Source organism: Prionailurus viverrinus, chromosome D1, assembly GCF_022837055.1.
Source record: "Prionailurus viverrinus isolate Anna chromosome D1, UM_Priviv_1.0, whole genome shotgun sequence".
Lineage (NCBI taxonomy): Eukaryota > Metazoa > Chordata > Mammalia > Carnivora > Felidae > Prionailurus > Prionailurus viverrinus.
The window spans coordinates 12,721,272-12,734,800 of NC_062570.1; the positions used below are offsets into that span (position 1 = coordinate 12,721,272).

Consider the following 13,529-nt stretch of genomic DNA (forward strand, 5'->3'; position numbering starts at 1 on the left):
TACTGGCCCTATATTTTAAAAATCAGTAAGCTTTAAATCTGGAAGCTTTAGAAATTAGTGGGACTTAACATTAGGAGAGCCAGAGGGTGACAGAAGTGGAGTCCTCACCCTTCAAGAGTCAGCATGTGAAAAAGCTTTGCCTGAGACACCACACAAAAGCAGCAGTTGAAAAGTGGGGTGTACACGAAGGAGATTTACTGACTAATTTTAGGACATGTGCAAGAGGGGCAGGGATTTGTAGGTGATTTGTCCAGGAACAAAAGGGCTGGCAGGTACTTTTTTCTTGCCTTCTGCTAGCCCAGAAGGCTGGATGCTTCTAGGAGACAATGATAACACTCTCCATCTAGTTTGCTTTCACCATGTGTCCCGCCCTGGGGATTCCCTTATGGACCTGCTTGCCCAAATCCCTCATCTTAGCACATACTCATCCAAGGTGATTACTACCCTGACACACCCAGCAGGAAGCCCTATCTAGGACCAGCACCCCTCAAAAATGATTCCTGCCCTGGGAAGGGATGGCAATAACCCCACACACCAGCACACCTGTAGTTCCTGCAGCCTTGGCTCTGAGCTGGCTGTGCAGGGTGCTAGCCCTGCCTTTCAGCACACAGAGAGCCAGGCTGAGGGTTGGTTGCACCCACCAGCAAGCCCATGGCAGCTACAGCCAGGCAACTCAGCAGTTACGAACAACCCATGCCCTGTACACCCACGGCAGGTGAAGTGGGTCATTGCAGCCAGTTGGGCTGAGTGTCAGCCTTACTCACTAGAATGCCCATAGCAACTGAGGGTAAGCCATAACAGGAGAGTGCACACAGCCTAAAAGGAGCACCTGGTTCTAGTTACAAAGGGAGGTTGGCTATAGGGCAACACAGGACCTCTTTTACCAAGGCAATTACTTTCAAGACCAGGAGACACAGCTGACCTATCTAATACATAGAAACAAACAGAGATTTAGACAAAATGAAGAGACAAAGGAATGTACCCCAAATCAAAGGGCAAGACAAAAATCACAGAAAAGGGGTTAAGTGAAATAAGCAATATGCCTGATAAAGAGTTCAAAGCAATGGTCATAGAGATACTCAATGGACATGACAAAATAGTGATGGCTCAAGTAAGAATTTCAACCGAGAGATAGAGGGAAAAACAGTTGAAGTTGAAAAATACAGTAACTGAAATGAAAAATGGAGGCAATCAACAGAAGCTGAGAGGATGTAGAAGAACAGATTGGTAATCTGGAAAACTGTATAATGGCAAGCAATCAAACTGGACAGCAAAAAGAAGAAAATAATGAAGGAGAATAGGTTAAGGGAGCTCTGTGACATCATCAAATGTACTAACATTCACATTATAGGAATCCCTATAGACGATTATAGGAAGGAAAAGAGAAAGAACAGAAAATTCACATGAAGAAGAGCTGAAAACTTCCTTAATCTGGGGAAGGAAACAGACATCCAGGTCCAAAACAGATGAACCCCCAACAAGATGAACCCAAGGAGACCCACACCAAGACACATAATAATTATTAGACTGCCAAAGACATGGGATGTTAATATGAACCCCAGTAACCACAAAACAAAACCTATAATAGACACACACACACACACACACACACACACACACACACACACATAAATAAATAAATAAATAGTAATTCAAACACTAACCCTAAAGAAAACCATCAAACCACAGGGGAAGATAGCTAGAGAGGAAGACTGAAATAGAGAAGAACAACAAAAACTACCAGAAAACAATTGACAAAATGGCAACAAGTACATACCTAAAAATAATTATTTTAAATGTAAATAAACTAAATGCTCCAAACCAAAGACATATGCTGACTGAATGGATTAAAAAATGATCCATCTACATGCTGCTATTCACCTCAGACCTAAAGATATATACAAACTGAAAGTGAAGAAACTGGGAAAAAAATATTTCATGCAAATTAAAGCAGAAGAAAAAGCCAGGGTAGCAATACTTATATCAGGCAATATAGACTTTAAAACCAAGACTGTAACAAGAGACAAAGAAGGACTTACATAATTAAATAATAAGGAGATCACTCCAAGAAGAGGATATAACAATTATAAATATCAATGCACCCAACACTAAAGCACCTAAATACATAAAGCAAATATTAACAGACATAAAGAAATTGACAATAATAATAGTAGGGAACTTTAAGACCTTAATTACATCAATGGATAGATTATCCAGACAGATAATAAGAAAACAATGGCTTTGAATGGCACATTAGAACAGATGGACTTAACAGATATATACAGCACATTTCCATCCCATAACAGCAGAATACACATTCTTTTCAAATGTTTGTGGAACATTTTCCAGGAGAGCACATATTAGGTCCAAAAATCAGTCTTAATACATTTAGGAAGATTAAAATTACATCAAATACTTTTTTTGCCTATAATATGAAACTAGAAATCAATTACAAGAAAAATTGGAACAAATAAGGAGGCAAACAACATGCTAGTCATCATCCAATTGGTCAACAAAAAACTAAAGAGGAAATTTAAAAAATGAAGACAAATGAAAATGAAAACAGTTTAAAATCTTTGAAATGCAACAAAAGTTGTTTTAACAGGAAAACGGATAGTAATACAGGGCTACTTTCTGAAAAATCTGAAGAAAACAAATCTTCCATCTTCAGGAACTGGAAAAAGCAGAGCAAATAAACCCAAAGTTAGTAGAATGAAGAAAATGATCAAGATTAAAGCAGAAATAAATTAAATAGAGACAAAAATAGAAAATACCAATGAAACCAACTGCTGGTTCTTCGAAAAGATAAACAAAATTGATAAACATTTAACCAGATTCATCAGGGAAAAAAAAAAGATACATGACTCAAAATAAAAAATGGAACAAGAGAAATAACACCACAAAAAGGATTATAAGAATATTATGAAAAATTATATACCAACAAATTGGCAACCTAGAGATATGGATAAGTTCCCAGAAACATAATCTTCCAAGACTGATTCAAGGAGAAATGGAAAATCTAAACTGATAGATTTCTAGTAACAAAATTGAACCAGTGATCAAAAAACTCCCAAGAAACAAAAGTCAAGGACCAGACATCTTCACAGATAAATTTTACAAAGCATCAATTCTTCTCCCATTGCTCAAAAACATAGATGAAGAAGAAAAACTTCCAAATTCCATCTATAAAACCAGCATTATTATCCTGATACTCTAACCAAAAACCCTACCAAGAAAGAAAACTACAGGCCAGTATCTCTGATGAACAAAGATACAAAAGTCAGCAAAAAAAAAAAAAAAAAAAAAAAAAAAGTATTAGCACATCAAATTGAACAATACATTAAAAGGATCGTTTACCATGATCAAGTGCAATTTATTTCATAGATACAAGGATGGTTCAATATTTGAAAATAAGTCAATGTGATACATACATCACATTAACAAGACAAAGGATAAACCACATGATCATCACTATATGCAGAAAAGCACTTGACAGATTCAAAATCCAATCATGATAAAAGCCATCAACAGAGTTAATTTGCAGGGAACATACCTCAATATAATAAAGACCAAATATGAAAACCAACAACTAACATCATATTCAACTGGTGAAAAACTGAAAGGTTTTCTTCTAAGATGAGGACCAAGACAAGGATGTTCACTCTTGCCACTTTCATTCCACATAATATTGGAAGTGGTAGCTTCAGCAATCAGATGAGAAACAAAAGGGATCTCAATCGGTAATGGAACAAGTAAAACTGTCACTATTCGCAGATGATATATTATACATAGAAAATCCTAAAGATCGCACCAAAATGATTTAAATTGATAAATTAATTCAGTAAAGTTACAGTCTACAAAAACAATGTATAGCAATCTTTTGTATTCCTATACACTAATAACAAAGTAGGAGTAAGAGAAATTAAGAAGATAATCCCATTAACAATGGCAACAAAAAGAATAAAATACCTAGGAATAAATTTAACCAAGATGTTTACTCTGAAAACTAGAGAACATTGATGAAAGAAATGGAAGATGATACAAGTGGAAAAATATTCCATGCTCATGGATCAGAAGAACTGACATTATTAAAACATCTATGCAACTAAAAGCAATGTACTGATTCAATGCAATCCTTATAAAATACCAGTAGTATTTTTCTAAACATGAAAGTAAAGAATCCTAGAATTTATATGGAACCAAAAGATCCTGAATAGCCAAAGCAATCTGGAGAGGAGGAATAAAGCTGCAAGTATCACAATCCCAGATTTCATGATATACTCCAAAGCTAAAGTAATCAAAACAGTATGGTACTGGCACAATAGATACATAGATCAATAGAACAGATAGAGAGCCCAGTAATGAGCCCATACTTATATGGTCTATTAATCTATGACAATGGAGGCAAGAATATGCAATAGGGAAATAACTATCTCTTCAACAAGTGTAGTTTCATGGACAGCTATATGCAAAAGAATGAAACTGGACAACTTTCTTACACTCTATGAAAAAATAAACTCAAAATGGATTAAAGACTTAAATGCGAGGCATAGAGCCATAAAACTTTTTTTTTTTAAATTTTTTTTTTTCAACGTTTATTTATTTTTGGGACAGAGAGAGACAGAGCATGAACAGGGGAGGGACAGAGAGAGAGGGAGACACAGAATTGGAAACAGGCTCCAGGCTCCGAGCCATCAGCTCAGAGCCTGACGCGGGGCTCGAACTCACCGACCGCGAGATCGTGACCTGGCTGAAGTCGGACGCTTAACCGACTGCGCCACCCAGGCGCCCCAGAGAGCCATAAAACTCTTAAAAGGAAACATGGGCAGTAACCTCTTGGACACTGGCCTTCGCAACATATTTATAGATATATCTCCCCAGGCTGGAAAACAAAAGCCCAAATGAACTATTGTTACTACATCAAAGTAAAAAGCTTTTGCACAGCAAAGGAAATAATTAACAAAATGAAAAGGTAACCTACTGGATTGGAGGAATTATTTGCAAATGATGTATCTGATAAGGGATTAATATCTAAAATATATAAAGAACTTATATAGCTCAACGCCAAAAAATTGTAAAAAATTAAAAATATAAAAAAATGGGCATAGGACCTAAATAGACATTTTTCCAAAGATGACATACAGATGGCCAACAGGAACATGAAAACATGCTCAACTGTGGGAAATAAAATAGTTATGTCCTGGTTAAGAAGATTATAGGGAACCTATTACACTGCTTTCTGAACCTTCTGAAAACAGCTGTCCAGTATCTAATTAATGCATATTTAGGGGTTCGGTCCTGCCTGTGCTCATTAATTCCTTAAACCATGTTATCTATGGAATATCTTATCTTGCCTTCCACCCTGCTTTCAGCATCTGCTCTTTTGTAATCTTGGGAACACCTTGTTTTTCTTTTTTTTTTTTCTTTTTTTCCATGCTTTCTGTATGTTCTTACTGGTAGATCGCCACTGACATATTGTGCAATGTTTTCCCTATAATGTATGCCTAATAAAAAGTCTCCGAGAGACTTCCCTCAGCCTTCCTCTCACCTCTCTTGACTTGCATGGAGTCTTGAGTAATCCTTTATGCTTTCCTCAGTTTTGCTGGACAAAGCCAAAAGCCAAACCCATGCCCCACGTTACTAATCATCAGGGAAATGCAAAACAAAATACAATGAAATATCACCTCATAGCAGTGGGAATGGTTGTATCAAAAAGATAAGGAATAACAAATGTTGGAGAGGATGTGGAGAAAAGGAAACACATGTGTACTCTTAGTGGGAAGGTGATTGGTATAATCTCTGTGTAAAAGAGTATGCAGGTTGGGGCACCTGGGTGGCTCAGTCGGTTAAGCGTCCGACTTCGGCTCAGGTCATGATCTCACGGTCTGTGAGTTCAAGCCCCGCGTCAGGCTCTGTGCTGACAGCTCAGAGCCTGGAACCTGTTGCAGATTCTGTGTCTCCCTCTCTCTCTGCCCCTCCCCTGTTCACGCTCTGTCTCTCTCTGTCTCAAAAATAAAAAAACGTTAAAAAAAAATTAAAAAAAAAAGAGTATGGAGGCTCCTCAAAAAATTAAAAACAGAAATACCATATGATCTGGTAATTTCACTATTGGGTAAATAACCAAAGAAAATAAAATAAAAACACTATTTCAAAAAGAGATAGGCAACTCTATGTTTATTGAAGCTTTATAATAGCCAAGATAAGGAAGCAACCAAAGTGTCCATTAAGAGATGAACGTATAAAGAACATGGGATGGACATACATACACACACACACACACACACACACAGAGGAATATTACTCAGCCATAAAACGAATGAGTTCTTGCCATTTGCATCAATATGGATGAACACAGAGGTACTACATGAAGTGAAATAAGTCAGAAAGACAAAGTGTTAGGATTTTACTTATATGTGGAGTCTAAAAACCCAACCAACCAACCAACCAGACCAACCAAAAAGAGAAACAGACTCATAAATATGGAGAACAAGCTGGTGTTTGCCAGAGGGAAAGGGGAAGACAGGTGAAATATGTAAAGGAGATGAAGAAGTACACACTTATAGGTGTGAAGTATGTAAGTCAGAGATGGAAAGTACAGGACACAGAATATAGGCAATAACATTGTAATAATAACGTATGGGGACTACACCTATTATGGTGAGCTTTGTGTGATGTACAGAATTGTTGAATCACCATGTTGTACATCTGAAACTAATATAACAGTATATGTCAACTATACTTGAATTAAAAAAAAAACGTGATCCTGAAAAACAGGGCAGGACTAAGCAACTTTCAGAGATTGGAAGAGATTACAGAGATGATTACTAAATTTAATGTGGGATCCTGTCTTGGGTTCTGGAACAGAAAAAGGACATTAGTGGAAAAAATGGTGAAATTCAAATAAAGTCTGCACTTTAGGTAATAGTCACTAAAGTACCAATGTTAATTTCTTGGTTTTGTACATTGTACAATAATTATACAAGATGTGGGGTGCCTGGGTGGCTCAGTCGTTTAAGTGTCTGACTTCAGCTCAGGTCATTGTCTCACAGTTCATGAGTTTGAGCCCTGCGACAGGCTCTGTGCTCACAGCTCAGAGCTTAGAGCCTACTTTGGATTCTGTCTCTCTCTCTCTCTTTCTGTCCCTCCCTCACTGTGCTCTCTTGCTCTCTCTCTCAAAAATAAACATTAAAAAAATTAAAAAAAATTATACAAGTTGTTATTATGTAAAGTTGGCTGAGGCCTATATAAGAACTCTCTATACTATGTTAGAAACTTTCTATGCTTATAAAATTATTTCAAATAAAAAAATTTATAAACTGTCTTAAATGGTAGAAATAATATATTTCTCTGTGAAATGTTTCATTTTCCCCCTATCATCTACCAAACAAATGTAGCAAACAATTGAACATGTCCACACAGATTGGTGCCACCACTTTCATCATTTCAAGTTGCCATCTACACATGGTATAGTTCTGGGCTCTTCATCTTGCTTGGTATGTTTTTCATCTATAAAAGCTACACTGCTTTTTTTTTAATAACATGTCTTGGTATATCTTACTTTCTGGGGAGTGGGTGGTACATCTACTTTTGTTGCTCTAAATTTTCCAAATTAGCTACCCAATTGCCTTTTTTGTTCACATGTTGTTAGGAATCAGTGTGCCTAGAGTAAGGCAGAAAGATGGAATACTAACAAGATGCTGGTTCCTTCATTTGACCCAACACTGGGTATACCCCAGAAGTGACAAGATGGTACATTTCAGGTAATGGTAAAAGCTCTAAGAAATTCCTAGGAAGTCCAAGATAATTGCCTTCTGATGTACCTGATGGAGGTTAGGGTTTAGGAAGAGGAAGCCAAGCCGGGGCAGGAGAAAGCTGGTAGCCATCAACAGGGAAAAGATTGAGGCAAGCATTCTGCACCCTTTGAATTTCCTTCTAACGCCCTGGTTAAACATTGATTGCTATCTTGCGACGGCAGAGGAGAAGCAGCAGCATTTTTCACTACCTAACTTGTAGTATAATACCATCAGCCACCACTAGAGAAACCTGAGGGTAGAGAGGAAAAACCTACACAGGCAAATGAATCAGTTAGTCCTAGACTTTAACTCCGCCCCTACTGCCACACATGGGAATGCTATTATCGTTTGATTTGGGACAGTACTTTATTGTGTGGGACTTCTTCACGCGTACAGCGTGTTTAGTATTCCCAACCCCTTGCCCTAAATGCTTTAGCAACGTGGTGTCATTACAGAAACCCCTAAATTTCCTTCACAGATTTCCAAATACCATTTTTGGTTGAGAAGCTGTGGTTTAGAGGATTAGATCACAAGAAGATGAGAGATCTTGGGAAAAACTGTGTTTGGGTGGAGGTACAGCAATGTCACTTGAGATCACTGTCACATTATGTCTGTGTGACAGACGGGAAATTGGGAAGGATATATCAAAATAGGCTCTTAGCCCTAAAGAACCCTTCTAAGATTCTCTGTAAACTCGCCACACCAAGGGCACAAGCTACAGCTTAGAATTTGGCTTATTCTCCTGGGGAGATATTACTGTTGATAGTAACAGATAATATCCAAGAAATGTGACATCACAGGAAAAACGAGACATCTGAAGGCACAACCATTACGTAAGAAAGGGAAAAATATGGGCCAGATAAACAAGAATTAGATTTATCGCATCATTAGAGAGGGAAAAGGGGAGATACTTATTATCTCACTGTAAAGCAGAAACAAGCAGTCATAAAAAAAGAACCAGTTAAAGATTCTCAGTCTGAAATAAATAATACCTGGAAGTAATAGTCTGGTGCAAGAGCAGAATGCGTATAAAAGCCCAATTAGTAAACTGAAAGATCAGGTTGATGGACTCCCCCAGAAATCGTCAAATAGCAAAGAGTTTAATGAATATGAAAGACAAGTTAAAAGATATAGACAAAGAAATAAACATGCCAATATCCATAAGAATGCCAGAAAGGTAGGGTAAAAACCAAGTAAACAAACTGAGATGCCACATTACGTTCAAGTACATAGGAAAATCACAAGTAGAACACATACTGGGTCATAAGGAAAACCTCAGCAACATTCATTATTTAAACGTAAGTTACAATGAAATCACAGAATTTTGAGTGAATAAAAATGAAATTACTTTTATCTAATGGTGTAGCATGCCATCAACTTACACTGGTGGGAAAATGTAAATGTAAACATAGATATTAAATACTAGTAAGAATTAAGACTAAATGAGCTAGATGTCAATGTCAGGAATAGAAAAGAAATAACACAGTAAACCTGACAAAATAGGGAAATTATAAGTAGAAGAATAGATGTTAATAGGAAATAAAACAAAGAAACAATAATCAACAGCTAATAAAAAGCTAATTCTTAGAACAAAACTAAAAAGTGAGCAACTTTCCAATAAGTTTGATCAAACAGAAAGGATAAATATACAGATAATTCATTTAGAGAATGAAAAAAGGTATACTACAGCTGATACAAAGACTTTTGATATTATGACTATATCAGTATATTTGCAAAGCTTGACCTAAGAACTATTTTCAAACTATATGACAATAAAATTGATGGGAGAAGATCTAAACTCAAAAAAGGTAATTATTCTGTGCACAGTGCCTTCCTTCCACAGACTACAGCATGGGAGTAGGGGGAGACTAACTTAAACAGTAGAGAAACATGACAAACATGACCTCAGCCAGGTGATCAAGGTCAACATCAATAGTGACAAATCATATGTATCCTTGATATGTGGTGATACAAAGGACACTTCACCGCTGTAGTCTTCTTCTCTAAAACCCATAAATTCAATCTAACCGTGAGAAAAATACCAGATAAATCCCAATTGATGAACATTTTATGTAAAATACCTAATCAATATTCCTCAAAACTAAGTCATTAAAAACAAGTGAAGTATGAAACACTATTAAAGCCAAGTGGAGTTTAAAAAGACTTATCAGCTAAATGTCACATGGGATCTTGGACACACAAAAAAGACATTAGATTAAAACTAAAGAAATCTGAATAAGTACAGTTTTAGTTAATGATAGCATATCAATATTGGCTCATTATAACAATATACCATAGAATATGTGTTATAATAGTAATATATACCACATATATTTATGTAAATGATGATGTTAATAGAAAAGTGCAAAGTATTTGGGAACTTTGTACTATCTCCCTCTTTTTTCTATAAATCTAAAAGTGTCTTAAAATTTAAGCTGATGAAAAATTTAAAAATGTAATTATTAAAGAACATGAATTCACAATTAAAAAAAAATCTCTCCCCAACCTGTACCACAAGGCACAAATTTTACCTGATTTTTACCCAATTTTATCTGTTATAAAAATTATTCAGAAATAGAAAAAAGGCTGAAAATTCCTCAAACTATTTTCTGAGGAAAGAAAGAAAAAATTAATTTTACCAAGGGACAAAGCTGAATTATCTTTTAAACATTTTTTTGAATTTTTTATTTCTTTTTTAAATATGAAATTTATTGTCAAATTGGTTTCCATACAACACCCAGTGCTCATCCCAACAGGTGCCCTCCTCAATGCCCATCACCCACCCTCCCCTCCCTCCCACCCCCCATCAACCTTCAGTTTGTTCTCAGTTTTTAAGAGTCTCTTATGTTTTGGCTCCCTCCCTCTCTAACCTCTTTTTTTTTTTCCTTACCCTCCCCCATGGTCTTCTGCTAAGTTTCTCAGGATCCACATAAGAGTGAAAACATATGGTACCTGTCTTTATCTGTATGACTTATTTCACTTAGCATTACACTCTCCAGTTCCAACCACGTTGCTACAAAAGGCCATATTTCATTCTTTCTTATTGCCACGTAGTATCCCATGTGCCCCAAAGCTGAATAATCTTTTTTTTTTAATTTTTTTTTCAACGTTTATTTATTTTTGGGACAGAGAGAGACAGAGCATGAACGGGGGAGGGGCAGAGAGAGAGGGAGACACAGAATCCGAAACAGGCTCCAGGCTCTGAGCCATCAGCCCAGAGCCTGACGCGGGGCTCGATCTCACGGACCGTGAGATCGTGACCTGGCTGAAGTCGGACGCTTAACCGACTGCGCCACCCAGGCGCCCCAAAGCGGAATAATCTTAAATAGATTACTATCCAAGTGAATTCTGTTAATATATAGGAGAAGAAAACCATGATGGCTTAGTTTTGTCCCAGGAAGACAATGATGGACATCCATTGTATTTTCCCAGGAGGGACCCACTCAGAACCCCAGGGTTCACATGGAGGTGATTTTAAGCTGAAGACATTTGAGATTTGATAGATGCAGACAGAAACCTTCTTGGAGCATCCCTTATCTGACTAAAGGCAGCAACTTCTGGGAAATGAGGCTACCACAAATGTCCCTCTAGGGAATTTTAATGACCATGAAAAGGACAAAGAGCACCTGCATAAACCAACATTATCACAAACTTTCTTCTATCCTATTTGTTCTCCTCAAAAACAAATTGTCTTTTCTAAAGAAACCTTTTTGTTCTTCCCAAAGTCTGCTCTCCCTCCTCCCCTTTCTCTAATAAATTAGAAAGATAATCCTCTAACTTTAAACATTTGAGAAGACTGCTACTTTTTTGTTGGCTCCCATATACACATATATAAACCTTTTCCTCATGTTCTTCTGTCTTTTATGAGTGTAATTCACAGGACTCTAGTTACTAAATATGAGACAACAGAGGAACAGTTTGTCCTCCCTGACCATCACATTCACATTTAGATGGAGGAAATGTGGTCATTTCAATTGATGCTTAAAAAGCATCCACAAAATGCAGCACTCATTTATAATTAAAAAATAAAACAATGTAAAAACGACCTCTCAGAAAACTAGAAGTCAAAACTTGACTAGTACAATAAAGAGGATTTATTAAAGCCCTACATCCAATGCATTACACTTACCTGTAAAATTTTACAAGGATTTATACTAGTTAGCAATAAATTAAAATTGTTTGTCATCACAACTTTTACTTAATATTTCCCTGGAGTTGTAGCAAAGGTAGGAAGACCCAAAAAGGAAGAAAAAAAAACAATGACAGATAAGACAGGAAATGAGAAAATTGCCTGTTTCATTAAAACACAGAACTCCACAAATTATTAGAAGTAATAAGAAGACTGATTAAATTATTTGATACAAGATATAAGTGAGTTAAATATTGTCTCTCCCAAATTCACATCCACCCGGAACCTCATATGGTGACCTTATTTAGAAATAGAGTCTTGGCAAAAATAACTCATTAAAGATGTAAAGATGAGATCATTCTCAATTTAGGGGAGGCCCCAAATTCACTGAGTGAGATCTTCAAAAAAGAAAAGACAGAAAAGGAGATCCTGTCAAGTCCGAAGTAGAGATTCGAGTTATGTTACCACAAGCCAAGGAATGCTTGGGGTCACTAGAAGCTGAGAGAGGCAAGGAGGAGTCTTCCGTGAAGTCTGCAGAGGGAATGTGGCGCTTCTGACACCTAGATTTCATGCTCCCAGCTTCCAAAACTATGAAAGAATAAATTTAGGTTGTTTTAGCCACACAGTTTGTGGTACTGTGTTATGGCAACCCTAGGAAATTAATCCACATATAAAATCAATCGTATTCCTAGGCAGTAATAATGACCAATTGAAAATTTATCAGTGACAATTCTATTTGCGCTAACATATAAAATTAACACCAGATATAAAAGATTCTTACGGACAACACTATGAAGCGTTAAAGGACATAAAGGAACACTATGAAGTGTTAAAGGACATAAAGGAAGGCATGAATAAATAGAATAGTAAGTAATGTTTATTAATAGGGGGAATATAACCAGTAGTATTTACCAGCACTTCCTACCCCCTACCATTATGTGGACAGTTTCTTCTTTTATATTATAGTTGCACTTTTACTTTTGTTGTTTCTTTTAAACTTGGATTGGGCCTCCAGAGAGACCTCTCCAAACCCCAATTTCTGTGCTAATGCACAAAAGGTGTCAGTTCACTGGGGAACTGCCCCCTATGTGGAATGCTTCATGAATTTGAGTGTCATCCTTGCACAGGGACCATGCTAATCTTCTCTGTGTCGTTCTAATTTTTGTCCGTGTGTTGCCAAAGTGAGCACTATAGTTGCACCTTTAAATTTTTTTTAAGTTTGTTTTTTTATTTACTTATTTTGAGAGAGGGAGGGAGGGAGGTCATCCTTATTTCCATATCTTGAACTATTTATACATTTTCCCTCTTCAGTAAAATGCTGTAGAATTTTGGAAGATAGTTTTTGAAAAGATAAATGCTCTTTTCTATTTCAAGTATTTTGGGGAGTTTTTATCATAAATAACTATTATAAATGAATATAAATAATCTTATCAAATGCTTTTGTGCATCTATGAAAATAAGCATTAATTTTTTTTAAATCCCTTATTGGGATTTCAGTGAATTACATTGATAGATATTTTATTTTTAAAAGATCCTGAGAGAAATCACATTTGGTCACAAGGTCACGATTACTTCACCTTATAAGGAAAATTTATTTATTTGAAAAA

General features: G+C 36.4%; 1 non-coding gene across 1 annotated transcript; it reads right to left on the reverse strand.

Moving 5' to 3' along the window:
• Positions 1-13,004: 13,004 nt before the first annotated feature.
• On the reverse strand, positions 13,005-13,111 carry LOC125147232 (U6 spliceosomal RNA). Its single transcript, XR_007145073.1, has one exon. It is a non-coding gene; the product is annotated as a U6 spliceosomal RNA (small nuclear RNA).
• Positions 13,112-13,529: the final 418 nt, after the last annotated feature.